At 43.7% G+C, this 27,873-nt stretch overlaps 1 protein-coding gene across 5 annotated transcripts in view; it reads left to right on the top strand.

The window, feature by feature from the left end:
- Nucleotides 1-27,873, top strand: part of MB21D2 (Mab-21 domain containing 2) — a 108,137-nt gene that overhangs the window by 46,811 nt on the left and 33,453 nt on the right. The window contains exons 2-4 of one of the 5 annotated variants that reach the window (XM_081234402.1): nucleotides 4,476-4,606; nucleotides 5,860-5,910; nucleotides 6,759-6,875. The exons of 2 other annotated variants lie outside the window; for them this stretch is intronic. The gene's annotated coding sequence lies outside the window, so the exon portion shown is untranslated. The remainder of the gene's footprint in view (nucleotides 1-4,475; nucleotides 4,607-5,859; nucleotides 5,911-6,758; nucleotides 6,876-27,873) is intronic. 2 more of the 5 variants (XM_081234403.1, XM_081234404.1) reach the window with 2 other exon arrangements.

The raw sequence follows: 27,873 nt of genomic DNA, 5'->3' as shown, positions 1-27,873 counted from the left end.
GGGCAGGAATCATGTCTCCTTTTTCCTGTGTCCTCAGGGCTTAGCAGAATTTTTGTCACATGTTAAGCACTCAGTGAATGAGTTTTAAAAAACCCAACTAGGCCTTCCCTGGTGGCGCAGTGGTTGAGAGTCCACCTGCCGATGCAGGGGACACGGGTTCGTGCCCCGGTCCGGGAAGATCCCACATGCAGCGGAGTGGCTGGGCCCGTGAGCTATGGCTGCTGAGACTGCGCGTCCGGAGCCTGCACTCTGCAATGGGAGAGACCACAGCAGTGAGAGGCCCGCATACGGCAAAAAAAAAAAAAAAAAAAAGAAAAAGAAAAAAACCCAACTAAACCAGTTTCCTGCCATTCCTTCTGATTCAAAAATTAATGTTACTACTCCATCAAAATTCCCACTTGGAAAACAACTTTCAGTTCCTGAGACATAGATAGAATGTCACCGGGTTCAGGGATTGCTGCGTTTATCAATTCTGAAGGGCTGCAGTAACACATTGTCACAAATTGGGTGGCTTCAAACCAATTTATTCCCTCACAGCTCTGGAGGCTCGAATTCTGACATCAAGGAGCTGGCAGGGCCGTGCTCCCTCTGAAGGCCCTAAGGAAAAATCTTTTCCTTGCCTCTTCCTAGCTTCTGGTGGTCGCTGGCCATCCTTAGCGTTCCTTGTCTTGCGGCTGCATGATTTCAGTGTGTGCCTCTATCTTAACATGCCGTCTTCTCTGTGTGTGTCTGTGTCCAGCTTTCCCTCTGGTCATTGGATTTAGGGCTCACCCTAATTCATAAGGACCTCCTCTTCACTTGATTACATCTGCAATGACCCTATTTCCAAATAAGGGCATGCTCATAGATAAGGGAGTTGGGGGGGTTAGGACCTGATCTTTTTTGCAGGACACAGTTCATCCCAAATTGCACTTTGACCTCTTATGGAATCATGACTCCTTAACTCCTCGGCCTCTTTTCTCAATGGTTGTCCAGCCCTTGCTTCAGTGCCTCTAGCCCTGGGGAGGGACTCTTGCAGAGGCAAATTTTCTATATTTGGGTGGCAGCCTTTGGGGAATTTCTTTCTTTAATGGGGGCCCATTCTCCCTCCCGCCATCTCCATCATTCAGCAATGAGGGTGAACATGGAGTAATAAGCGTCCTCCTCTCAAGGGAGGAGGGAGGGCTTTCAGGCTTTGAAGATGGTGCTCCTGGCTTCCAAGGCTTCTCCTCTTTAAATCTTCCCAGTTTCTTCAAGTCTTCGTTCAGGTATAGTTTCATCACCAAGCTTCCTCCACACTAATGGAACTTCCTATTTGTCAGTGCGTTGGGTGAAATGAAATGAGAATCTTCCAGGTGTAGTGTGGGCACAAATCAAAGCAGACACATCTACTTCCAGAGAATCCACTTCTGTTCATGCAGCTTCAGTCACACAATCTTAGTGGTCAACACACACCCTTGAAACATTTGAATTATCCTCCGTTGCATGTGGTGCTGCTAAGCTCCGTTCTTCTCATTTAGCATTTTGGCCCCTAGAGCAGGGCCTGGCCCTAGGGTGATTATACTTTTCTCTGCTACACTTGGCCTGTGGCCCCAGCCTATGGAAACAACTGTTATCACAGAGTTGTCATTGCACATTGGATGATAATGTCGGATGATAATGGACTGTGGTGGGGGAGGGTGATAGGAGGGGCTGTCACTAGAAATGGGTCTTTGTTAGAGGTCATGGTACTGCTTCTCTGTCCCCAGACAGCTAATCAGAACAGAGCCCAGATATTATTTGGGGCTGTAAGGAGCTTTTCACTGCTTCTCTGATTTGCTACTGAGGTGGCAGACACCTTTCATACCATTAGGTGGGAGGTCTCCTCCCATACTTGGGTGCTATTTGAATGCAAGTAGACTCTGGTGGCCTCAACCCTTTCTATTTGAATGAATTTACACAGATGAATAAATGAGTGCCTTAGGTGGTCAGAGCCAGAAGGAGCTTGGAGATGATAACCTGAGGGCAGTATAGGGTTTGGATTAAGAACATGAGACTGGGAATCAGGCAGATTCGAAGTCCTGGCTCAGTTAGCAGATATTTGATCCTGTCCAAAATGCTCATAAGACATTTGGTTCATAAAACATTTGGTCCATGCCCAAAAGGGTTTTGATATTCGGTCATATTTGGTCCCGTCTAAAATGTCCACGGAGATGGAGACAGTTGATCCACACCCAAAGGTTCTTGATATTTGGTCCTGTCTCAAACCATTTGGCATGGAACAAATATGTTCATGGACGTTTTGGATAGGACCAGCTTTTAAGGACCTTTTGGCGTGGACCTAATGTCTTATGGATGTTTTGGACAGGACCAAATGTCCAGCGAGGCCCGGCTCTTCCTCTTGCCTGTGAGTTTGGAAAAATTATTTTGTTAAATGGGGTTAATAATAGTATCAACTCAGAGGGTTGTTACAATTCAATGAACTAATAGTATCCATTTAATTCTCAGTAAGATGCAGTCAGGAAGGGAAGCTGAGGCCCAAGGAAGCCTAATGATTTGTCCAAGGTCACTTGGTGTGCGCTGCCCCAAAGCAGGAACGAAGTTTTACCTTTTAGTTTTTCGTTTAAGGCACTTTCCTCTAAACCACTCCGGCGCTTCAGAAATCATCAGCTTACGTTATTTATTTACCAATCTGCTTTTGTTTACAGAATAAAGAAAGAGAAATAAAATTGGTTCCTCACTAGAACATCAATTGTATCCCTCTGAGTGTCTGTGGATTTATTTCAGATGTGTTTAGATTACTTGTGGGAAATGGCTGCCTTCTGAGTCAGGGACGTAAGTGAAGAAGTTGCCATAGACGTTGGTAATGTCGCCTGATTGTCCTGAGTGGCTCTGGCAGTGCTGGCTCCTGGGGCGGGCAGGCAGACAGAGCACAGAGGCTGTCTGTGCCCACTCAGCAACTGCCTGCATCCTGAGGCCATGTTCTCTCCATTTAATATGCAGTGTGGACTGTATTTTCTCTCAATTTCCTGTGAATTGGAGAGGTACATTGTGCCAGCTTTCCTAAATTGCCACAATCAATATTCTACTGCCTTTATTTTTTATGCATACTAATGACTTTTCTCCTTTTCAGATTTACTTGTTGCCCAAATCAGTCTTTGCAGCGTTAAAAAATATATAAATAAAATCACTAGAAAAGAAAAAAAAAAAAGCCCTTTGCATCCCCGTGAGTTTCTGCCCAGTTTTGTGGCATGAACCTGAAATGGGGGTGGAAACCAATGCAGGAGAGACCCTGGCTGGCCTTTCTGGGCTGGCCAAGGCAGTGTGAAGAGCGAGGCAGCGCTTTGGCTCAGGGAAACACTTGGCCTCGTGAACAACAGCTTGAAGGCCTGTGCCTCATTCAGTGGCTTCAAGCATCATTCTCTCCCCTACCCTCCCCGCCTCCCCAGCTGAATTGCTTTTTAACAGGGTCTGTGTGAGATTGGGGCTACCAGAGTGGCCTCCTGAGGTTGGGTGGTAGCCTTCCAGCTCTATTTATACAGAATTATGTGTATACACTGTTCCAGACATTTTGGGTTTCCTTGTACGGTATCTCTGCTTTAGTTTTCTTTAACCATCTTGCATTTAGGACAGGGAACCCCTCACTGGTGTGACACTGCTTGCTCCACCTGTGATGTCTACTCTGACACCTACTCATGTCAGCATCTGTTTTTTGTTTTTTTTTTCCTGAATACCGTGCATCATTTCAGGATGAGGGCAAATGATGTTTTCTTCATGAAGCCTCTGATTTCTGTGTTTATTCATTGTTTTCAATAAACATTTCATTGGGTGTCTAATACACACTTGGTGCTGTGGATGAAACTCTGAGGAAAATGGACAGAGATCACTGCCCATGGCCCTTCCATCCTACGCAGGGGAGAGAGAGAAAAAAATATGTGCATAGGGTGTCAGATGGTGGAGCAGGGATGGGGTTGTCCTTAATCAAATGGTCCAGGAGAGAGGACCTCACTGGGAAGGTGATACTTGAGTTGGGATATGAAGATGGAAATTCTGCCTTCTTCTCTGACCAACCTTCAGGCACTCTCTTAGCTCTGTTGTGGGCAAGGAATCCTTTTGGGGGTGGGGGGAGGAGGGAGAAGGAAAGAAACACGAGAGAGCATGTGCATGTGTCCGTGTATGCACATACTTGCCACGCTGTCTAGCATTTTGTCTCATGGTGGTTAATAAGTGACTTTCTAGTAAAGATTGATAGCCAGGCTTGTTTTACTGCTGTTCCCAGTGAGGTGCAGTGAGACCTATTCTGTATTGTACAGTATTGTTCAGCGAGGGTCCATGGTCTTTGGTGGTGGGGCTGCCATTGCTGTGTGAGCCCACTACCCAAGAGCCCCTTCCAAAGCCTTAGTTTTCTCAAGCTTAAAATAATGGAGTTGAATAACTGACTTTTTAAGAGCTCTCCTAGATCCATCGTCCATCCATTTTGTGTTATGAAATCCTGGTTCAAGTGTCATCCTGTGTAGGATCCTTTGCGGATGAGTCCAGCTCACAAATTTCTCCCCTCCCTATGCTGTGGTCTGTATCCTGTAAGTAGCATCTGGTGGATCGTCTTCAGCCCTGTGTGTCCTGAGAGCGTGTCTTCTCCAACTAGATTGTGAGTACTTACGAGATAGGTCCAGGAACATATCTTGTCCCATTTATAACCTGCAATAGATGATACTAAATTGAGGGTTAGCTGATTCATAACTTTATCCATTGATCTCCATTATTTATTGAGTGCCTGGAAAATCTGTCAGGCTCTGTGTTAGATCCTGTAAATACTCCTCCTTGAGTCCACTGGAAGTTCACAACATATGAGATGAATAATATTATTGTAAAGCACTTGGTTGTTTTCACAGCGCTTTCATGTCTCTTTTACCCTCTTGGTCTTTAGACATCCCTCTGATCGAGGCAGAACTTATAATATGATGTTATATTTTGTGCCCTTTAATTACAGAAGTGTAATAATATGACTTGGAAAAAAATAGAAAGAGGACAAGCAATTTAAATGGTGCTGGTGACTTGGAGTCTGGAGTCCCACCAGGAGGCAGTGTCCTCAGGGGCAGGAGATGGCAGATGGAGACAGAAGTGTGCGCTCTCCTTTGGCCTCAGATCCCGTGTGCTCTCATGGTATATGCATTAAGACATGTTGACCCTACCATCTGGGTGAGTGTAGGGATATCCAGGGCTGCTTTTTTTTTCAGTTTTAATATTTTTAATTATTTTTTTGGTTTTTCTTTTAATATTTTTTAAATTGAAGTATAGTTGATTTAAAATATTGTGTTAATTTCTGCTATACAACAAAGTGATTTAGTTATACATAATATATATATATTCTTTTAAAAATATTCTTGTCCATTATGGTTTATCATAGGATATTGAATATAGGTCTCTGTACTATACAGTAGGACCTTGTTATTTATCCATTCTGTATATAAAAGTTTGCATCTGCTAATCCCAACCTCCCACTCCATCCCTCCCCCAACCCCCTCTGCCTCTGTGATTCTGTTTCTGTTTCATAGATAGGTTCATTTGTGTCATATTTTAGATTCTACATATAAGTGATATCACATGGCAGTTGTCTTTCTCTTTCTGACTTACTTCACATAGTATAATAATCTTTAGTTGCATCCATGTTGCTGGAAATGGTATTATTTCGTTCCTTTTTATGGCTGAGTAGTGTTCCATTATATACACCACATCTTTGTTTTCCATCTGTCGACGGACATTTAGGTTGTTTCCATGTCTTGGCTATTGTGAATAGCGCTGCTGTGAACACAGGGGTGTATGTATCTTTTTCAGTTATAGTTTTGTCTGTATATGTGCAGGGCTGCTTTTAACATATTTGATTTTTGCCCATTGACTTAGGAACCAATATCCTGATGTGATGTATTCCTCCTGCCTTTTCCCACATCACAGGTGAGGAAACTGTCTCAGAGGGAGGAATTTCCCTCCTCTCTTTGCATGAGGGGCAGAGTAAGAATTGATCTCATGCCCTCCTAACTGCAGCCAGGGCTTTTTCCTCTTTAGCCACATTTCTGTAATTCCTCAGCGATAATGGACATGTGGACTAGCAATGCCTATGGGAGGAAATGAGCCCAGGAGCTGGGTAAGATGCACAGACTGGATGGGTTAATCAAAGAGTGGTTTCCCTTTGAGTCTTCAGCCAGCTCTGGGCTGCCTCGGGCTCCTCCTGGCCTGGGCTGGAGATGCCTGTTCAGAAATCTGTGGCTGCTTCTCCTCTGGCGTCTAATGAATTCCAACTCACTTTGAATGCTCCCTCAGCTCAACTGCAGTTCTTTAAAGCCCATCTTCCACGTGGAATTGGCAGGTTCATTTAATTGTTTGGGAGCCAGATAAAAACGCTTTGTTCTTTGTTCCTAGGTTATGCCATTTCAGAATATTTCTTCTCCCACAAATTGCTGAGACTGTTCAATTTGGGCTTTCAATCAGTTCTCTCTGAGCAGATCTTTCAATTTATATTCCAAGGCCTGTTCTTTTTGATTACACGTTTAGGCTATCAGTTAGATTTCTTAATTTATTCATATTTCTCTTTGCTTTCTCTTTTCTTCCTTTATGTCTCTTCCATTGTGAAAAGTGTGCAGTCATGGTAGCTGTAATGAAATGCAAATACTTCTTTTTCCTGTTTGCCTGCTGTAGGATATTATTTTTTAATTTATTTTTGCTTAATTTCTTTTCCTTATGTTTTAGGGTGGTGGTAATAATGATGATGACGAATATGACGATGATGTCTTCATTATTTTTAGATATCATGTAGGCAGCAGGTTATTAGTGGACAAGAGAAACACCCAGGAAACCATGACTCAGACTTCAGAAAATGTGCCAAGTGCAGTGCCAGGGGCAGGGGTAGAGCTGTGTAAAAGGTAAACTGGATCTCTTTCCTTGTGGTGCTTGGGGTCTGGATTCCCTAGCGTTTCCTCATTTCTCCTGTGAGATAGGCATTGCGATTCTCATTGGACCCGTGACGTAACTGAGATGCAGAGTGCTGAAGCGATCTGCACCAGCTCACAGTGTTAAAAAGTCTGGAAGCTGGGGGTTAAAGCCAAGTGAGGAAGCTCCAGAGCTTGTGCTAAAGCAAGGTATCCCACATCTCACCTCCTCAAACCTGCCCTCTCATAAGACGTCGTGGGGGCAGCCCGTCCTGAGTACAATCAGAAGCTCTTCTGATTTCCTTTATTCTGAGCATAGATCTCTGGCGTCTTTGTCTTGCTTTACAACCTCTCCAAAGCTCCCTTTTCTATCCATTAAATGGTAGGGCGTGGGGAAGGGGGAGGGCAAGAGAGAGAGGAGGTTAATGTTCAAGAGAATGAGTTCTGGAATCAACAGACCTCACACAGAATCCTGGCACTGCTGCGTTTTGACTCTGATCTTAGAAGCTGGAACCCTAGTTTCCTTATTTGTAAAATGGAAATGATGGTACTTACCTGAAAGGTCATTTGAGGATTTAATTAAAACGCATCCCCCCCCACGACCCGGCAAACACACACACAAAAACAAAACCAGAAATGTAGGTGAAGCATTTAGTATAATGCCCGTCATTTAGCATAGTGCAAAATAAATGTCCGCAGACGTCACATTTCTGTTGGGGTCCCTTATTCATTGACATAGTCAGTGGGCATTTATTGAACGGCGCTCAGGTTGTAACCCCGATACTATGGTTGTAACCCTTGTGTTGGCCCATCATAGGTACTCAGTAAGGAATTGTAAATAAGACATGGTTACATTTGTGGTGAACTGAAACTTGGTAAGCATCAAATGATAAAAGTCTTATTGCATTAAATGCTACCTTAGTGTGAAAAACCACTTGCCACAGAAGTGCCCTGCAGAGAAAGGAGTGTTGAATTCTGACAGGGTCATGACGGAACAGAATGGCTGTGGAATGGTGTGGAGGTGACAGTCAAGTGGCCTTAAGTGGGAGAGGAGCGGATGTGCGTGTGATTGGTCTAAAGGTCAGGTTGAGGACTTCAGGCTTCACTCAGGTATGCACACATGTATTCATTCATTTGCTTATTTGTTCATTTATTTATATTGGGGTGTGTAGAAGATGGATCAAAGAGCTATACAGTAAGATAAACCAGGTCAGTGGTGATTCAGATAGTCTCGGGGGAGGGATATGTTGAGGGCTGGATTCAGGGTGATAATGGGAAAGAAAAGTAGCTGAGAGAAATCAGAGACGATGAGATGGAAGCACTTTTAAGACTCTGGATTTCTGAGTGCTCTGGAAAATAGAAACAGGCAAACCCAGAGTAATTTGGAAATGGAATAAGATTGCTACAGGCAGAGAAAATGGGCCTCTTGGTGAAAGTGACCTGGAGACACCATCCAGAGAGTCTATGGTGAGGAGTTAATTCTGAAAATCCTAAGGCACAGTTTGAGGATTTGCTGGATGACTGGGCTTCACCTGTTTCTTTATCCATCTTCTAATTATGTCGGCCATATTGACACATTTTCTTTGTTCTAATTGTTTTAAATTTCCTATATGTAGAGCCTTTGGAGTCTGGAAAATGCAAGAAAGAACATTTATTTTTTCTCTCCATCATAAAAGGAAAACACTATTTTCCTTTTCTTATTTGAGACTATAGCGCATTTCCCCGTCCTCTGTTTATTTCCTCCTTAAAAAATTTCTGTGGGGAAAATGACCGCTAGAACGTGTGTATGGGGCAGGTGGCAAGGATGGTTCAGCTGAGCGCTAGAATATATTTAAGAATTCTTCACTGCCCGCGGGTTCCAGAAAAGAAACTGTTGCTTTGAAATATGTGCCAGTTTGTTTCCTATGCATTCTGTCCTTACAACCCTCCTTTCCAGTTCATTTATTTTTGTAGTCATTACATTGATTAAAGGGAGGCGGTATAAATAGGTCTGCATGTTGAAAATTGAGGCTGGGCACGCTGATGGAGGACTCTGATTGTGACCCCAACTGAAAGGATGAGATAGGTTCCCCCTCCCCCTCCCCCTTTTTAATCCTGAACTGATGCGTCCAAGTTCTGTTGTTTGATCGTTTCCCCTGTTGACACAACCTGCTTTGACCCTCAGCCTCAGTGAATGAGTGTGTGCTGGCATGACTCCAAATGCCTGGGAGACCAAACTTGGCCCAAGTCGGCCAATCATTCCTCATAGCTGCTCAGTTGTTCTAGTCTTTGTTGATGTTTCCTAGAAAATTTTGGCTCCGCATTTGTCATCGGTTACTTAGTTTATCTGATGTTTAGTTTGTCTTGCTTTTTGTTGGGGACTTTGAGGGATACGATGATAAGACTTGGGCATAGTTCTGGAGGCCGTAGAGGAGGAAGAGGGGGGATAATGCCCTTTTTCTTTAAAGTGTGCAGTTTAGTGGTTTTAGTCTCTAATTCAAGAACATTTTCATCACCTTGAAAAGAAAGCCCATACCCATGAGCAGTCATTTTCCTTTCCCTCCTCCATAGCAACCCCTGGCAACCACCAAATCTACTTTCTGAATATAGATTTGCCTATTCTAGACATTGCATATAAGTGGTATCATATAACATGTGGCCTTTTGTGTCTGGCTTCTTTCATTTAGCAGGTTTTCAACGTTCATCCATTTCGTAGCATGTATCAGAACTTCATTTCTTTTTATAGCCAAATAATATTCCATTGTGTAGATATACTTCATTTCGTTTATGGGAGTTTATGGGAGTATCTTGAGTATTTGCTTGGGGTGTTTCTATGTTCACTGTTCCATGAGCTTTGCCTTCTTAAGTTCGTCTGTCCTCACACTTGACCTATGGTAGGTGCACTTGCAATCACCATTGTAAACCTAGTAATTGGCACAGCTAGTAACTGGCAGAGCAGGCTTGTTTTAACTGCAGTCTGTGTTCTTAACCCCCACCTGCGTTACAAGTCAGAGGATATGAAGCATTTAAAAGTGATTATAAACATGGAAGAAGGTTGCAAAAGTCTTAAACTGCTGTATGGGTCAGTAGCTCAGAGTCTGGGGTGGCTCATGGTTGGAGGGTGGCTGATACAATGTGTGTTGTACTCTGAATCGTTCTTACATGCCCTTTGGATGATGGTGCACTGTGGATTTAAGTCAGCAAAAGTGATCCAGGCCGATCTCTGGCATTCCTGTACACTAATGATGAAAAATCTGAAAATGAAATCAAGAAAACACTCCCATTTACCATCGCAACAAAAAGAATAAAATATCTAGGAATAAACCTACCTAAGGAGACAAAAGACCTGTATGCAGAAAACTATAAGACACTGATGAAAGAAATTAAAGATGATACAAATAGATGGAGAGATATACCATGCTCCTGGATTGGAAGAATCAATATTGTGAAAATGACTCTACTACCCAAAGCAATCTACAGATTCAATGCAATCCCTATCAAACTACCAATGGCATTTTTCACAGAGCTAGAACAAAAAATTTCAAAATTTGTTTGGAAAAACAAAAGGCCCCGAATAGCTAAAGCAATCTTGAGAACGAAAAACGGAGCTGGAGGAATCAGGCTCCCTGACTTCAGACTATACTACAAAGCTACAGTAATTAAGACAGTCTGGTACTGGCATAAAAACAGAAAGATAGATCAGTGGATCAGGATAGAAAGCCCAGAGATAAACCCACGCACATATGGCCAACTTATCTTTGATAAAGGAGCCAGGAATGTACAGTGGAGAAAGGACAGCCTCTTCAATAAGTGGTGCTGGGAAAACTGGACAGGGACATGTAAAAGTTTGAGATTAGATCATTCCCTAACACCATACACAAAAATAAGCTCAAAATGGATTAAAGACTTAAATGTAAGGCCAGAAACTATCAAACTCTTAGAGGAAAACATAGGTAGAACACTCTATGACATAAATCACAGCAAGATCCTTTTGGACCCACCTCCTAGAGAAATGGAAATAAAAACAAAGATAAACAAATGGGACCTAATGAAACTTCAAAGCTTTTGCACAGCAAAGGAAACCATAAAGAAGACCAAAAGACAACCCGCAGAATGGGAGAAAATATTTGCAAATGAAGCAACTGACAAAGGATTAATCTCCAAAATTTATAAACAGCTCATGCAGCTCAATAGCAAAAAAACAGACAACCCAATCCAAAAATGGGCAGAAGACTTAAATAGGCATTTCTCCAAAGAAGATATACAGACTGCCAACAAACACATGAAAGAATGCTCAACATCATTAATCATTAGAGAAATGCAAATCAAAACTACAATGAGATATCATCTCACACCAGTCAGAATGGCCATCATCAAGAAATCTAGAAACAATAAATGCTGGAGAGGGTGTGGAGAAAAGGGAACACTCTTGCACTGCTGGTGGGAATGTGAATTGGTACAGCCACTATGGAGAACAGTATGGAGGTTCCTTAAAAAACTACAAATAGAACTACCATATGACCCAGCAATCCCACTACTGGGCATATACCCTGAGAAAACCATAATTCCAAAAGAGACATGTACCAAAATGTTCATTGCAGCTCTATTCACAATAGCCCGGAGCTGGAAACAACCTAAGTGTCCATCATCGGATGAATGGATAAAGAAGATGTGGCACATATATACAATGGAATATTACTCAGCCATAAAAAGAAACGAAACTGAGCTATTTGTAATGAGGTGGATAGACCTAGAGTCTGTCATACAGAGTGAAGTTAGTCCGAAAGAGAAAGACAAATACCGTATGCTAACACATATATACGGAATTAAAAAAAAAAAAATGTCATGAAGAACCTAGGGGCAAAACGGGCATAAAGACACAGACCTACTTGAGAATGGACTTGAGGATATGGGGAGGGGGAAGGGTAAGCTGTGACAAAGCGAAAGAGAGGCATGGACATATATACACTACCAAACGTAAGGTAGATAGATAGTGGGAAGCAGCCGCAGAGCACAGGGAGATCAGCTCGGTGCTTTGTGACCGCCTGGAGGGGTGGGATGGGGAGGGTGGGAGGGAGGGAGATGCATGAGGGAAGGGATGTGGGAACAGATGTATATGTATGACTGATTCACTTTGTTATAAAGCAGAAACTAATTAAAAAAATAAATAAATAAACTTAAAAAAAAAAAAAAAAAGTGATCCAGGCCGCATGGCTGACTCAGGCAATGGGCGGGGCTGAGCCTGAGGTTCTCAGACAGTCTGTGCACGTAGGTGGGGCTGGGGGCAGGCAGGGACAAGCAGCTTTTTCGGTGGAATGTAGAGGAGTACAGGCAGGGCTAAGGGTGATGCCTGGCTCACCACACATGTGATGAGAATGAGATACCATGGCTGGGTGCCAGATTGGAGAGCCTTGAACCTCAAATTGAAGAGTCCACGCAGTAGGGCGCCTTGGAAGGTGCTGAACACTGCAGGGATGAGATGCTTGCTTTTTGGGCGGTGTATGTCTTGTCCAAGTCTGTCCATATTTCTGTTACTCTGCTTGAGCTTTTGTCCAACATCTGCCTGGGGTCCTTTCCAGGAGTCCTGTCTAGGTCCTTTCCTGTGGCATTGTAGAGTAAACGCCCTAGGAGATGGAATCTTCAGGCCTAGTCTCTGCCTTAGCAGAGCCCCAGGGAGTCGTTCTGTCATAAAGCACTTCCGTCTCTGGCAATTCAGTTATTCAGACAATATTTGAGGTCCTACTATGCATCAGGAAGTGTTCTAGGCACTTGAGACACACATCATTAAATGAACTGGAGAAGGACTCCCACTCTTTTGGAACTTAAACATTCCAGCAGGGGAAAACAGACAATAAACAATTGACATGATAATAAATTATTTTGTTTTTTATTTATTTAAATTTTTTATTGAAAAAAATTTTTTTGGCTGTGTTGGGTCTTCGTTGCACGCAACGAAGTTGCGGAGAGCGGGGGCTACTCTTCGTTGCGGTGTACGGGCTTCTCATTGCAGTGGCTTCTCTTGTTGTGGAGTATGGGCTCTAGGTGCGCGGCCTTCAGTAGTTGCAGCATGCGGGCTCAGTAGTTGTGGTTCACGGGCTCTAGAGCGCAGGCTCAGTAGTTGTGGTGCACAGGCTTATTTGCTCCATGGCATGTGGGATCTTCCCGGACCGGGGATCGAACCTGTGTCCCCTGCATTGGCAGGTGGGTTCTTAACCACTGTGCCACCAAGGAAGTCCCATTTTGTTTTTTATTGAATATAGTAAGTGACATGGAAAAAAAGGAAAAGTAGAGCAGGGTAAAAGGCAATGGGAAGAGGTTGCAATTTTGAATAGAGTAAGATGGTGATACTAAAGCAAAAACTAGAAGATTGTTAAAGATGAGCTGTGAGAACATTGGAGAAGAGTCTTCTAGCCAGGGCAGAATTCTAAAGATGTTCAAGGAACAGCAAGGGGCAAGTGTAGCTGGTGTGAGCAGAGCAGAGGAAAGTGGTGGGCAAGCAAGGCTTGTCACCCCTCTGGCCATTGGGAGGACTCCAGCCTTTCCTCTAAGTGGGATGACATTTCAGGACTGAACAGGGGAGTGACACATTTGCACGTGTGCTTTAAAATGACCTCTCTGGCTGCAGCATTGAGAGTCTTATAATGGTATTGAATCTGTAATACGTTAAGTACACTTCTTTGTGTAGACAGATTAACTACTCAAGAAATAAAAAAATCATAACTGTGGTGGATCCAGATCTTGGGGAATTCTGGAGTTCTCTGTTAGGCTCCCAGGGGCCCTCTGAATACATTTGCTTTTCCTTGTCTGTGGTCATTCAGAGCCTCAAGGGGAAATAACACTTTCTATAGCAGAAGCTTATCCAATGCCATGGTCATGGGGATGGGTTACCCTGCTGCTGGCTGTACATGACCAGGCTTTGGATTTTATTCTAGGAAGATTTGGCAATTAGTACTGAATCACTTGTATACCTTAAGTGTATACTTTAAGAAATAGAGATGTGTATACACACACACACACACACACACACACACACAGTATGTAGTTCCTGGATGCTAGTGTATTAAACTGTTGTAGGTTGGCTTATTGCATTTTACAAGGTTTTCTTCAGGTTAGAAATATGAACTCAGAAGTATACTTTTAGTCTGCAAAATAGTGGGTCTGTCACAATCTCAGCTTACTTTGTTTGGAGTAGGAAGTGGGTCAGGAATTATCTCCTATATGAATGGACAGCCTGTTGTGGCATAAGTGTATAATAATATTAAAGTACTGATGTCACTTTTTAAAATCTGGCTTGATATTGGGCCTTCTCTGGGCCAGAATATTTTTGAAGACACCTCCAGTGTTTGAAATTCGTGTATAATTGTTGTATTCCCTTCTCCCCTCCCCGTTAGAGATCTGTGGGATAACTCTTTGGCAAAATGTCAATGCAAATGTTTGTAGAGGTGGGTGAATGAATGAGAAAGCAGAGCAGGCATTTAACTGGCAGGTTGAAAGGAAAATGTCAGTTTTTGTGGGTTAAGCAGTATCTTTGCAGCATATTTGCACTTGACTTCTTCCAGATTGGTCTACATGAAATAACCTCTGTGTTTGCATATAGGAAATATTTGCATAACTTTAAAATATGTGTGTAATGCTGGGTATGTGACCAGATGGACGAGCATTTTTTGGCTGAGACATGTAAACAAGCCGCCGCTAATGTTAATGTCACAGCTGTAGACATAAATATATTTTGGTTGGTTATATTTTATTTTTGAGAGTGTACAGTACTTTGAAACTAAGCCCAAATGAAGTTTCTATTTGAATCTTGTTGATGGAATTTTCATTTGTTTATAAATTTTGCCTGCTCTGATTCAGCTAGGGTATTTCAACCCCATGTTAAATGGATGCAACTGTTTACATTTTTCAGATTGTGTCCAGATAATCATTTCCATCTCTAGATCCCTGGAAGACAGCGCTCTGCAAACAGCTTTAGGATGTTGTAGTCAGTGAAAAGTAAGTTGTCGACTAGGTTGATGGGGTTCTGAGTTTGTAAAAAGTCTGAGCAACTGATTTGCTGCTGTGTTGAACTGGGAATTGTTTGTCCTGCAAGAACTCTGATTTGGGATGTTATGGTGTTCCATTGTTGTATAACCTGGGAATGAAGGAAGATGAAGTACCTACTATGTAACAAGAAACATCCTGTCATGTGCTATCTTATTTAATCCCAGCTCTTCATGAAAATTGATATTATTTCTGTTTCATAATGAGGAAAATTACCCTTTGAGAGACACAATTCCCAAGATGCTTAACTACTAGTTAGTGGCAGAGCCAAGATTTGGAATCAGTTCTAATCTCCTCAAAAACCCCTGTTCTTTTTACTGTCTTTGGTTGACTTAAGGGAGGGAGCAATCTGACGTTTGTCAAGCATGTCCCAAAAGATTGGGTCTGACAGGTCTAATGTTTCTTAATCTCTGGATAATTAAATGGAGAACCTATGCCTTTGCCTGATTGTGAGTTTATTTTCAACCCTTAATCAGCAAAGGAATATTGGGTCTCTGATACCCAATCATCTGGATTCTGTTTTGACAAATAATTGTGCGATTGTCTTGGGGACTAATAAAGCCTTAGGTTCTTTCCAGCTCTGTGACCCTGAAACCATGAAGACTCAGGAATGGCTTCTCCCAGGGGATTCCCGGAGACTCTGCTTCCATGTGGTTAGTTTTCCCTGCATCTGGGCTCTGGTTGCTACCTCCAAATAAAGGGGTTCAGGGAACCCTGAAATCAGGTCATCTGGGAGAGCTTAAATTAACTGGCATTTAACAAAAACGTTTGTAGGAACCAAGGTCCCATGCACACGGCTGCCTATACCATAGTCTCACAGGCCATTGCCTGAGTTAGGGATGGTGTAATGTGCTTCCTGAGACTAGTAATGAATGAAGTGGTTGGAGTTGCTTTTTCCCTGGCTCTTAATTACATATGGAAAGAAAAACCTTATTCAGTAAATTATGTCATTTGAAGAAAGTGCCAGTCACCCCATAATCCTTTTTTTACAATTCTTTAGGCTTCTCATCACTTAAGTCTGCAACTTCTGAGCTTCCCAAGGAAGTAGGACAATGCATACATGTGTTTCTTTTACTTTTGAATCCTATTTACTTAGCAGTCAAATCTTTGGTGAGAAGAGGATCACTCTTGTTAAGAGGCTGTTAATCACCCATTGTAAAAGTTCCAAGTGAGAACTAAAGGGCCAGAGCTTTAATCTTGTTGCCCTCCCTCTGGAGGAAATGAGGGAAGAGGTTGCCAACTGGCTGGCTGAGGGATGGGAGGCTTGGAGGTAGACTTTCTCCTGCAGATCAAAGGGGGGCTCTTTGCTTATTCAGGCTTCTCTTTTTTAGGCAAAACATGGGCCGTGTGTGAATGGTGTTCTTGTGAAGGAAGAGGCTGGAATGGGGCCCTGGGGTTTAACCTGGGGAAGGGGTCATGCTCGGTGAAGGGTGTTGAAGCATTTGCATTTCATCTCCCTCTGGGGTCCCCAGCCTGTCGGAATGTGGGAGCTTTGTCACGGAGGCACTTAAACCTCCACCCCGTCTCCCTCAGGGGGTTTTGCTGGCTCCACTTGCCAGAGGAGAGAAATGACAGGGGAGAGATCTGCTGGGGAACAGAAGTGGGTGATGCCATTTTGTTTACCTTCATCACCTGTGTTTCTGGATTGTATGGGCGCTTTGGTATCATGTTAGCAGTGTGGTGTATCTGCCCATCAGTCTTTGAAAGGGCAGGAAAGGGCAAGGCGAGCAGCACCGCGGGGGAGAGATGAATGGAGATTGCCAAAGGTTTTAGGGAAAAGGTGCTGATGTCTCTGAAGTAACCACATGCTTGAGGGCATCCAGCTCACACCAAGGCAAGGAATAGAGAGAGAGTTAATCACATGAGCACTAACTAGCCTTCCAGGGTAACAAAAATTGTCTAAACCCATTCTTTCCAAGGGTTAAACAAACTTGAATGTCGATGGGCATTGTGTATCCAGGCCCAACCATCGCAGAGACTGGGACGAGGTAAAGTGTCTCCTGAGACTTGGCCGGTGGGGAGGACCCCATTCAGGCGGTTTCAGTGTAGGTTTCTGACCAAGGGAGGCACAACTAGAAGGAACACGACTGAGCAGAAATCAAAACCTGGACGACAGCAGCATATTTCATAGTCAGCAATGGAGAGCGGTCGCTCCAGAGCTGGGAGGACAGGAGCTCTGGCCCAAATCTGGCAGCTTGGGACTCAGTCTGCAAAGGGGGAGTCCATTTCAGGAGGCTGCTTGTCTGACTCTGCTAGGAGGGTAGCTCTGGCTGCTTACATCCTGGGCTGGGCACTGCGTGAGCACCTTTCTCCCTCAGGCTTCTTGACATGTGGGCAAAGAAGAGGGCATTTATTTCTGTTTAACGGATGAGGAAACCGAGGCTCAGGAAAGTGAAATAACCTGCAGGTTAGGCGGCTGCTAAGTCGCAGAGCCAGGATGGAAATACAGGCGTTCCCTTCCAACGTCTGGAGCTCTTTCTTCCCTGACCCAGCTATAGTTGTTTACATGTATGTACTGTACATGTGCCCTTTGGCAGATTTCACTGTTTCCCAAACAGATGTTTCTCTTTCTGTGACTTTATCAAGCCCAATTTTCAGGAGCAAACATCCCTCCCTCTATTGCTTTTGAACCGAGTAGGATGCTTGGCATCTCTTTGGTCCTGATACGGCATGGTGTTAGCAGAGTTGTCCCTAAGTGGTGATGACAGTCCTGTGTCATCACAGCAGGAGGAGAAGCACAGTTACTGAAGCTGGGTTCTTTGCACCTTCACTCCCTGGAAGGCTAATTGGCATTCTGCTAGGACATGTCAAAGACATGTCAAAGACAGGAAGGAGCTTGCTTTCAGTCCTTGTCTTTTGTAGTTCCCCTGAAAGGACAGCCTTAGTGACAGACGATCTTCGTTTAGCAAGCTACAGATGGGGCTGATGGAGCCCCGCCCTGTCTGGGGTTGAATAGTGTTACTCCCTTTGTAAAAGAGTCCATGTCTCCCCATTGCCTGAGAGATAAAGTTCACATTTCTCTTGGAATTCCAAGCCTCCCTGTGCACCTGGACTCTCAGTCATCTCCTTCTCAGGCCTCCCTAGAGCCAGCCTTCCAGTGTGCACCATGGCCTTCCCAGACTTTCTGAATGGCCTCTGCCACCACCTCCCCGTTAGGACCCTAACTGCACTCTGAATGTCACCTTCTCCAGTAAGTCTGCTCTCCCCTCACCCTTGATAGTCAGCCTGTGGTTAGTCGGCTACGACCGTCTTCTGCCTCCACTAAAGTACCCCAATCCCTGCTTCCATTTGCTCACAGACTCATCTCTACCTCACAGGACCTGGCAGAGTGCCGGGTGTAGGGTAGATGCTCAAAGTGTGCTGAATTGAAGGGTTCAAGTTTTGTTTCTGGGTGGAAGTGAATGTCAGAGCACAGTGCATTCCCTGGAGGCTCGAAGAATCTGCCTTCATCTTCTTCTTCCTGTCCACCATGGGGTGGAAGGAAACGAGAAGAGTGCCGGGCTGGGGGTTAGAGAAACCAGGATGTAGTCCCAATCGACTTTCTAGGCTGCGCGACCTCTTAAGTCTCTCTCAGCCTCAGTCTCCCTAGCTGTCAAATGGGTGTGGGCCAGATGACCTCCCGCACATGCTAAACCACGTGGGCGTTAGCCTTGTAGGTCTGGGAAGGGATAGCCACGTGTGCTCTTCCCACCATGTGTGGCATGCTGCTCCCTCTCCTCCGGTCCCTTGGAGACTCTGTGAGTCAAAGACAGTCAGCCAAAGGGTGGGGCGCCTTTGTCAGCTGTCCTGCTATAATTTCACCAGAATGGCCCTCACCGCTCTCAACATTAGCAGCAGCTTCGGCAGCCTCTGAGTAATTGGATGGTGTCACTTCCCAGAGAACCCCAGGGATCCCACAATGTAAATGTTGTCTGAATCTCCATTGGCATTTTGGTGATTTTTCTCCTGTTACGTAGATGACTGGGCAAGATTGATAGTACTAGTATTGTTTCTTAGGGCTTTCCTCCTCTGACCTATCGCTGGCGTGAAGGATTGTTTTTGAATTTTCTGAGTGTCACTTCCACAGTGTCCTCTTTTATTAGTATTTGACATTATTAAGGATAACAGTGTAATCTGGAGTCCATTCTTGCAGTCGTGGTGATTTAAAAGGAAACAAAGCTTACACATTCACTCTAATTTTGTGTCTAAATCATCTCCAATATTTATGGCATTAATTTCATAGTGCAATGTGTTGTATGCCAGGACAGCATGTTATATGAATGACTGAGGGATGTGTCCCGTGGTAGTTGTGTCCTCAGGCATGTAACTGACTCTGCACACAGATTAAATGACCGAGTGGAGATTCAGACACCTCAGGCTCTGGCAGACGGCCATGCTTGACATGGTGGACCATGTTCATGATGTATCTCACATTCATTTCTTCTCTCCATTCTTACTTCAGCTGCACTCTAGGGCAGCTCCTTATTTCCTCCCCTGGGGCATTACAGAAGACTCCTGCTTGACTTCCTCGCCTCTGGTTTTTTTTTTTTTTTTAATAATGTTGAGCCTTCTTTTAATTTATTTATTTTTATTTTTGGCTGTGTTGGGTCTTCGTTTCCATGCAAGGGCTTTCTCTAGTTGTGGCAAGCGGGGGCCACTCTTCATCGTGGTGCACGGGCCGCTCACTGTTGTGGCCTCTCTTGTTGCGGAGCACAGGCTCCAGACGCGCAGGCTCAGTAGTTGTGGCTCACGGGCCTAGTTGCTCCGCGGCATGTGGGATCCTCCCAGACCAGGGCTCGAACCCGTGTCCCCTGCATTAGCAGGCAGATTCTCAACCACTGTGCCACCAGGGAAGCCCCTTGCCTCTGGTTTTGTGTAGCATTCATCTTCTACTACATGCCCACCAGTGGGAACTCTCAGCCCTAGTTACTGCCTAGGCATCTCCTTACTCAAGGATCTGTACTCACCCCTCCACGGTCTGAATTAGAAGTGGCAGATGCCCTGGCTGGCATCCTGTCTCTCTCCGCACTGCACGTTGAACCTGTCTGATGCTTTCCTGCCTCTCTGCCTCGTTCACTCATGTCTGCAACCCAGGGCTGCCCCCTCACCTGTCAAACTCATCCTTCCTTCCAAACTTAATTCTTTGACAAACAACTCCCAGACTTCAGGGATTTCTTCCTCTTCCAAACCTTGCAACTTTTAGTGTAACCTACTGTATTAGTGATTTATTGCGGTGTAACAGATTCCTCCATAACTTAAAACAACAAACATCTATTATCTCCCACAATTTCAGAGGGTCAAGCATCTGGGAGTGTCTTAGGTAGGTGTTTGGGTCTGGCTCAGGGTTTCTCAGCCAGGGCTGTGGTCATTTGAAGGCTTGACTGAGGTTGGAGGATCCATTTCTAAGCTCAGCTGTGAGGCTTTTGGCCAGAGACCTGAGTTCTCCACTTGGTCCTCTCCAGAGGGCTGTGTGATGATATGACAGCTGACTTTCCCAAAGTGAGTGATCAGAGAGAGAGAAAGAAACACCAGCTTAGATGGATGCTGAAATGTCTTTTGTTACCTAATCTTGGAAGTGAAAACCATCCCTTCTGTTGGTCACATTGACCTGCCTTGGTACATTGTGAGAGGTGACCACTCAAAGAGGTGACTACCAGAAGGTGAGATCATCAGGGGCCACCCTGGAGGCTGGTTACTGTACCTGCCTTGTCTTTTTCATTCATATACTCTGTTTTTCCAGCTAGCCTGGGGATTGTGGAAGATCAGAAGCTGGTGTCATTCACTGTTGTGGCGTCATTACTTCATTCAAAGTACTTTTTCGTGGAGATGCTTATTTTGTCTTCACAATAAGCTGTTGGCTTTAAAAAAAAAAAAAAAGGTGGGGAGGGAAATGTAAGAAACTAAGGCCCAGGGGGTTTAGTTATCTAAGTCAGTCAATCAGCTACTATGAGGCAGGGCTTGTGAATTCAGCCCTAGGTCCTTCTGATCTAAGACCTGTGTTCTTTCCAGTATACAAGTGGTTTGCTGATTCTGATTTCTGTAAAATATTTTCTACAACCTGCTTCCTGTCTGTAAGCTCTGGTGAAAATTGAGAGACAACTCAGCAGCACCCAGTGATGGCAGGAAATATTTGTATGTAGCAATCCCAAATTGTATGAAAGTTTCTAAGAGGTTGTGCTAATCGACTGAAACCTCGTCTTCTAGGCCTTCATTTATTCAGCACTTGCTTCATCAGAGCCTCTGATATCTGGCTGTTCTACTGGACAAGGTCGCTTAAGAGGCCCTTACCAGTGCCGTCTTTCAGCAGGACTTTTCTTATTTGGTCATCTGGGGAGATCCAGCCAGTCACCTCCCACCACAAGAAACTTCCTACCGCAAAACCTTGCTCATCTGTTTTAAACAACGAAGGCTCTTGAGAACAAACTCTAGATTTTTTAGGTTTGGTAGGATTGGGCTATAATTTAAATGGGAATAACTCCCGATCAATTGCCCCAGATACTGTGTGACTTAACTTCTCGGGGAGGGTGGAGGGTTTGTGGGGAGGGAGGAAAAGCAAAAGGGCAAAAAGGAAAAGTCCTTGCTGTACCCTCAAGCACAAAGTTATGGTGGTTGAATTAAAAGAGCTTTGATTTTCTTTTTCATTTCGAACACACTCTGTCCCCCTTCGTTGACTTTGAAACTGTGGGATGAGTATAAGCGTTTCTAATTTCAGCCCTTCTCCCTTTATTCTCTGCAAAAAGGGGAGCGCGGCAGGTGGCTTTCTAAAACTTGAACACCTCCAGTTTTTGTGTTCCCTCTCATGATCACCTTTTATGTCCGCAGGGGACCTTTACACGTATTCTTGTAATGCTCCTTGAATTTTTGACTTATTAACTAAAGATACATTAAAAAAAAAACTTTTGCTTTAGGTATGTCCTCCAGGCCTCAGTGCTTGGAAGAGTTTTGAGTATTGTTTTTCAAGCTCTTTTCTTATCTCTGCATGGGTATGCTTTTTGTTTTTTATTTTTTTCAAGGCCACGGGGTGGTTTAATATTACATGCCTTACCACAGTGAGTTTCCCCCAAACGGTGAAATTTCTTGGATCTCTTTAATGAGTCTGAAAACCCTGGGGAGGAGGAGAAAGGGATTTGAAAAAGAATTGGGAATGAGCTTTCTCAGATGCGTTCCTACACCTCAGTGTTTGTAAGTTTGTTTTCTGTGTAGATTGACGTTTCCTTTGGCAGCCGTACTCTGAATCAGATTCTTCAGAGCTCCAAGGAAGTTCCCATTCTGATTACAGTAGAATTCTGTCTCACTATTTTGTTTTATTTTTGCATGTAGCAGGTTTAGATAAATAATACTTAAATATGTATATATAGACATACCCACAAGCACAAGGTATTTCCAGATGTGTCCATACTTATTTGCAGTTCTTCTCACTCTCGCCTTCAATATGAATGGGCATTTACAAATTCAGGGGCACAAATATAAGTCCTTGAGAGGCATTACCTGATCAGGTAGCGTTAGGCAGTTTAGAAACATTTTGCAGGGCCTGTGCAGACATAATTGCTAGGAACAGCACAGGTAGGATGTGTCCGCCAGAAAGAATTTAGAGCAGGGAGATGAGTGTCCCTGTGGGTGGGATTTCCTTAGAGAGTGCTAAGGGGCTGCTTTGCACCTAGAAGGAAGGTATACAAATCCAGAGAGGGACTATGCAAAAGGAATTAAGGTGACCTGGGTATATTGGCCTCATCACCTTCTGATGTGCATACCTTTGCTTATAATAAACATGCTAGTAATCATAATTATTAATATGTCTAGCACGTTGCTGTGTGTCCCTCACTGTCATGGATTTTATCTGCTTTGCCTTTGTAGAGTCTCTGCCCCCAACTCTGTCCCTTCACCACTAGTGAGTAATAAATAATTTTCATTTTGTAAAGAAAGAGGGTAGTAGTTCAGTGGCTAAGTGAGGTACAAAGCTAAAGCTGGGCAAGTCGGGTCTCACACCCAAGTCTTTTTGACTTCTAATTTATTACATTTATGTGCCTCTGCCCCTAACCTAACTGACTGTTCGCTAGCTTGACTTTATAAAAGGAGAATAATGTATTGGGTACCCTAGTCCTTTCTTCTACCCCTGGAATGGAATCTACTCCCAGATTCCATGAGGGCAGCATGAAGACCAGAGATGCTTCTGTATTTCTAATTTCTATTCCATTCTCAGAGTATGACATATATTGGAAATTATAGTAGTTTAAAATATGTCCACAAATTCTTTGACACTTCCTTTAAAAGGTGAGGCCTAGGGCTTCCCTGGTGGTGCAGTGGTTGAGAGTCCACCTGCCAATGCAGGGGACACGGGTTCATGCCCCGGTCCAGGAAGATCCCACATGCCACGGAGAGGCTGGGCCCGTGAGCCATGGCTGCTGAGCCTGCACATCCGGAGCCTGTGCTCTGCAACGGGAGAGGCCACAACAGTGAGAAGCCTGCGCACCATAAAAAAAAAAAAAAAAAAAAGATGAGGCCTATTCTCCATGAATGTGAGTTGGACTTAGTGACTCATTTCTAACGAATAGAAAAAAGTGAAAGTGATAATGTGTAACTTCAGGGACTGGATCATGAAAGGAACTGTGACTTCCTCCTTTCTCTCTCTGTTGGATTACTTTCTCCTAGGGGAGGTACCTGCCATGTCATGAGGACACATAGGATGTCTTATGTAGAAGCCTAGGTGGGGAGGAACTAAGGCCTCTGCCAGCAGTCAGTGAGAAACTGAGGCCTCAGTTTGGAAGTGGATTATTCGGCCTCAGTCACGCCTTCAGATGACTGCAGCCCCAGCCAGTGACTTAATGGCAACCTCGTGAAAACCCTTGAGCCAGAAATACCCAGCCCCACCACACCTGAATTCCCAACTTACAGAAACTGAAAGATAAGAAATGTTTGTTGTTACAAGTCACTAAGTTTTGGGGTGTTCTGTTATCTAACAGTGGATAAGCTAATATAAAAACAGATGGATGGTACCTCAAAGAACTCCAGTATAGTTAATGATAATGACTCAATGATATAAACTATGATTTGTAGACACCGGCTACTTCTCAGTTGTTTTCTTTCAACTCTGAGAAATGTAGAGCGGTTTTGAGTATTTCCCAGATTTTATACTCACCCGAGGATCACCTAAAAATACACAGTCCAGAGCCCCACCCTAGATCCGTGAAATAGCACAGCCTAAGGATGAGGTTTTGAAGTTTATATTTTTAAAAGAACCCAAACCTTTTTGAGATGATTCAGATGCAGACAGCCTGAACATGTCCATTTAGGAACTAGTGAACTAGGACCTTTCCCTTTTTCCTTAAGCCAGTTTTGATAATCAGGGTTTGCTATTGATAATTTCATCTGAGTTCTCTTTCAGGGCCTCCGTCTTCTGTGGTGGGGGAACATGCAGCTAGGTCCCCTCTGGAGCCTCATCTCAGGCTTGGCATGGAGCCCATGTCAGCCCAAGGGCCCAGGGACTGCCTGGTCAGGTCTTGTGTGTGACCAGGAGTAGAGAACGGAGATGGGTTCCAGTGCAAATGTTGAGTCTCATGCCTGGTTTTAGTCTCAGAAACAGTCATGCTTATGTATGAGTGTCTCTCCCTGTACACAGACTTCAGGAGGCCCATTTGGGAAAGAATAGAGCACAAAGGAAAGTCAGTAGCTAAGGTGAGCACTCCCTGGAGGAAAGTTGTTAGCCTTCTAGAGTAGAAGAAGTCCTAATACCTCCTGGATGCTGACAGAGTTCTGGGTAAAACAGGGCATGTCTTAAACATGTGTTTTCAGTTCAGTGAAATACCATAATTTATAATTGGTCACTCAAGCATATTATGACTGTACACTGGGTATGAGTTCTTTGATGCATATGTCTATGCCAAGTTTCAGTGTTTTATTGTATGACATGGATTGTTTTTAAGGAAAAAGTCCAGGCTGTTGAATACACCTATTTCCCTCTATAAGCTCTGTTCTAGTGTCTCTTCAGGCACTAAGTACCTGTGTGACCTTGGGAAAGTTACTTTCCTGCTTTAGAACTGAAGTCTTTTCATTGGAGAAAGGAGAGATATAGACAAGAAGATCCAAGTTCTTATCTAAACAGGTGAATCAGTTCAGCATTGTATTAGTTGACAAGGGCTGCTGTAACAAAATACCACAGACTAGGTGGCTTAAACAACAGACATTTATTTTCTCACAGTTCTGGAGGCTGGAAGTCCAAGATCAAGTGGTCAGCGGATTTAGTTTCTCCTGAGACCCCTCTCCTTGGCTTCTCAATGTGTCCTTACATGGCCTTTCCTCTGGGTCTCTTTGTGTCCAGTTTCCTGTTCCTATAAGGACATCAGTCTGCTGGGATTAGGGTCCAATAGAGTCACATTTGGAGGTACTGGGGGGTTAGAGCTTCAAAATATGAATTTGACGGGAGCACACTTCAGCCCATAACAAGCATCCAGATTACCTTTGGATGTTAGAGGTCCACTGTGAAGCAATGGCCAGGGTTAGGCACGGAGCACCCATGGGGCATCTATAGCGGAGGCAGAACAGACAGTAAGCCCCCCTGTAGATATCTGGTCCTTTCTCTGCTTTCCCAGAAGCAAGCTCTGAGGTTTTCTCTCTGTGTTAGTAGGGTCAGAGTTAGAGTCACAGGATGCTAGTGATAACTGGGACCTTCGAGTAATGCCCTTTATTTAATAATAGAGGAAGGTGAGGTCCAGGGAAGGATGGTGCTATGTTTATAATTAGTTCTCTTGATTTATGACCCAAGTCTATTCACTCAAAGCCTAATCAGAGCACATAACCATACTCGCTGACATCACTGTTGCCTCACTCCAACACCTCTGAGATACCCCAGCTTAGGAGAGGTAGGACATTTTTTTCAAGCTCCAAGGAGGGGAAGATATAATGGTTTTTCATAGGGAATGTGCTAAGAACATTCCAAAAATAGTGACATCCTGTAATCAAAGCTTTTTGTCCAAGGGAGGACTTTTCTCACCACTGTGTTCTCGGTCTTCCAAAGGAGGGCAGGTTTTTCACCATGAGTTGTAGGATCAAGGCTAGTAAACCTTCAAACTGACAAGAGTTTTGTTATATTTAAACAGGTGAGGAAGAGAGAAACAGAAGTGAGCCATTTACTTCTTTAGTTAATTCCAGAGTTAGAACTGGAAACGATGTTTGATATCTAATTAAACTGTTTTAGACCCAACAGATTGTCAAAATGTTCTAAGCAATTACATCAAATTGTCATATTTCTTTCTGGAATCTGTAAGTGACTTGGGGATTAGAGACATGACCTGGCCCTTTCTCTGGGTTAAGTGGGAAAAAATTGCAAATATTGCTACACGCTTTTAAGAAACTTTTTAAAGATGCAGGGGCAAATTGAATTAGAATAATCCTCTCAAATATCCATACCTGTTGTAGAAAGCAGTTGTCTACATAATCCAGATATTTCAGTCTATCCTGGGAAAGAAATTCTGTGAGCATCACACTGCTGGTCCCAGTTTGTCTTAATCTCATGCTAAAATAACTAGCATTTCATTGTGAACCCATTGAAAGAAGAAGGCTGCCCAGGTTTTTCCCAGATTCTGAAACAGGGACATCTGAGTTTAAGCATCAGTTCCATGTTATCTATAAAGTGACTTATCTGAACGCAAAAATAGAGATATCTTTTAATATTGTACAGGAAGGGTGAGCTGCTTTTGTTGTATCTCTGCTATTCATGAGATGGAATATTTGTACGACTGACCCACTCCTTATTTTTGGAGAGTTTTTAAATGATTTATTCATTCAACAAAAAATTAGTCGAATGAGGCTTCCTGCACTAGGGATATAGCAGTGAATGGCAGCAACAAATACATGTTTCTACTCTCAGGGAGTTTAGTGAGAAAGCTGGACCTTCATAAAATAGTTTCACTTTTGAAAGTATAATTGCAGGCTGGGATACATTCTCCACAGGAAAGAAGCATGATTCGAGGAGGTATGGGAGCAGATACTGAAGGAGCCTGCCCCAGGCTGGAAGGTTTTTCCCTGAGGACCTGATTCTGGATTGAGAAATGATGGATGAGGGAGAGACTAACTAAATTGGAAGGTGCAAGAAGTGGTGGCAGAAGACAGGGATCTGACAAATAGGTCAGAGGTCGTGTAATAGGTCCAGTAAAGGAGAATCAATGGGTTGGGAATGAGAAAATTTGGATTTTTGTCTGTCTTGTTTCCTTTTTTTGGTGTAACTCTGGGAAAGATGGGTTCTTTGGGCCTAATGTCCTTATTTGCATAATGACTGAATTTGTATCAGAGAATCTGAGGGACCTCAGAGTTCCTGAACTAGATTCTTTCATTCATACAAATTGACCAAGCACCTGATGTGTACCGGGTTAATCTGATTGGTCCTGCAGTTCAAAGAGGAATTAACTAGGATCACTGACCTCAAGCAACTTGGTCCAGCAGCGGAGACAAATAGATAAGGCAATCCATTGTGTTGCCATGTTGTGAGTGTCACAGGAAGACAGATGAGAATGGGATTAACCCTGATGGGAGGAGAGGGGCAGTTGGGAAGGCTTCACAGAGTAAAGGACCTTTGACCGAAAAAACAGGGTGAAGTCAGCTTGGGTAGGCAGATGGTATGAGGAAATTCGTGGAGATTGGAAATATTTATTGGAACATCAATGGGTTAACACTATTCCATACTCTATATCGATAACTTAGTCACGTCCTTTTGAGCCTCTACGTGCACCTCAGACTCCAAGGTTGATTATGAAAATCCTTGCCCTGAGTGTCCTTGCTCCATAAGGCTGGGGAAGAGTAGAAGCAATTTCCATGTTCTGTCTTGGTATCCCATCTGTCAGAAAATGCCCTTTACACAGCAGGGTTGTGGTGACTTAATTATTGTTTGGGAGATATTTAGACATTCAGGTCAAGGATGAAATTCTGTTGCAAAACTGAAAGCACATGAGTAAAATATTGGAAAATGAAGTGGAAGATTTTTTTGTGTGTTTTGTTCTTATAG

The sequence above is a fragment of the Mesoplodon bidens genome (genome assembly GCF_964165515.1).
Source record: "Mesoplodon bidens genome assembly, chromosome: 5".
NCBI lineage: Eukaryota > Metazoa > Chordata > Mammalia > Artiodactyla > Ziphiidae > Mesoplodon > Mesoplodon bidens.
Note: the sequence above shows the minus strand (reverse complement) of the source record. Positions and strands in the feature narration are given on the sequence as shown.